The sequence below is a fragment of the Cervus canadensis genome, chromosome 25, assembly GCF_019320065.1.
Source record: "Cervus canadensis isolate Bull #8, Minnesota chromosome 25, ASM1932006v1, whole genome shotgun sequence".
NCBI lineage: Eukaryota > Metazoa > Chordata > Mammalia > Artiodactyla > Cervidae > Cervus > Cervus canadensis.
The window spans coordinates 31,021,809-31,023,692 of NC_057410.1; the positions used below are offsets into that span (position 1 = coordinate 31,021,809).

General features: G+C 42.9%; 1 non-coding gene across 1 annotated transcript; it reads left to right on the forward strand.

Moving 5' to 3' along the window:
• The first annotated feature begins 1,139 nt into the window (after positions 1-1,139).
• Positions 1,140-1,212, forward strand: TRNAR-CCU. The gene has a single exon. It is a non-coding gene; the product is annotated as a tRNA-Arg (tRNA).
• The last annotated feature ends 672 nt before the right edge of the window (positions 1,213-1,884 follow it).

The window sequence follows — 1,884 nt, forward strand, 5'->3', positions numbered from 1 at the left end:
CCTTTCACATTTGAAGAAAACCTAGTAATCTCTCCAAGGATTTGGGGAAGGGTAGAGTTCATGTCCTTACAGATTAACCTCTGGCTCCAGAGGTTAATGGCTCTGGTTCTGCTGAACTGCAAAGTGATGTAGTTGTACATATTTATATTCTTTTTCATACTTGTTTCCATTATCTTGTTTATCACAGGGTATTGAATATAGTTCCCTGTGTTCTAAAGTAGGACTTTGATATTTATCCATCCTATACATACTAGTTGTCATCTGCTAACCCCAAACGCCCAATCCTTCTCATTTCTGTTGAATTAGTTATTCATTAGAATATACAGTTCTATACAAGCTGTCCACCTGTATCCTACGTCAATATCCATAGAACTCATCCCCTTCTCATATTTTCTTTAAAATTACTTACAATAGATATTTTGGTGCCTAGCAGACTTTAAAGATTTGGGGTGACAGACGGGCTTAGGTTTCAAAAAAGGTTATCAGTGTCAAAAATTAAGATCAGATATTTGTAAATGTCCTTCTGCACTCTGCTGCTTGCTTCTCTCCTCCCTTCTCTTCCTGTCATTTCCTGCTCTAAGAGGGGAAAAAGATGGGAAACTGAGCTCTTCTCATTTTAATATACAGAACAATTCAGCTCTTATCTAGCCTATGCCCAGCTCTCTAAGGGCTACTTTGTCAATACCGTGTAGAAGGATCTTATCAAAGAGTGGGGATGGGGTTTACTGTGTCATATACGACATTTTCCGGGCTCACTGTGCTCCAGGCTCTTTTCATGTATTACCTCATTCGATTCTCACATCCATCCTGTGAGGAGGTACTATTCTAGTCCATCTTACAAAGGAGGAAACCAGCATAGGAAGATAAATGGCTGTGCCCAGGGACTTTCAGCTAGTTAATCTTGAATTCAAGTTCCAGTGTTCTAGCAACCACTAGGCAGAAAGCCAAGCCAAGTGATTCAAACATGATACTCATGGAGCTGCCCACAGCCCTGCACTGCCCTGGATTTCTTTCTGGTGAGTGAGAACTAAGACTCTACCATCAGCCATATTATTTCTCATCTCTGTTATTACAACTGGACAGAATTCCTAATCAGGACAGACTTATTTTGGGATTAAAAATATAGGACACATGGGACTTCCCTGGTGGTCCAGTGGCTACGACTCTGCACTCCTAATGCAGGTGACCTGGGTTCAAATCCTGGTCAGGGAACTAGATCCCACTCTGCAACTAAACCCAGTGCAGCTAAATATATAAACAAATATATATATATCCTATGGCCAATATTTAAAAATTAGGAGATTACACATAATATACCTAAATTTTTACTTTCTCTTAAAAAAACAAACCTATCAATACCAGGCCTGTATTACCCTTGGCAACAATTACTGCATCTCAGCAACTTGTAGATAACATGTTACTTGTAGGCTTTTGAGTTTCTTTCACCTCCACTTTTGTCACTTCGTGTCCCCAAGTCTAGCAGCCTGGTGAGCAGAAAGAGGTGGGGGTACTGTGGAACTGAGTTGGACCTTGATGTGTCCACCTTCTTCCTACCTGAGAACAGCTCTGTGATGAGGCCTTTGTGTTTCTAGATGCTGGCAGCTGTTGAGGGGGAGTTTGCAGCTTTGTTCAGGACTAAAGCGGAGGGGAGGGATTTCTAATATACTGGGAACAGGCTTGCTGCGGTGATGCTGGCTACATATTGGGGCAGGACTAGAGAAGGTGCCTGAAGCAGGGGACAGCACTGGAAACCTTGGTGTGAGTGTGAAGGCCAAGGAGTACCTATGGTTCCGGGTGGTGGCATTCCCTCCAAGGCCAAATGTGGCCCTGCCTGGGGAGGAGGGTGGGATCTAGAGATTATGGGATGAGAAAGGCCTCTTGGGG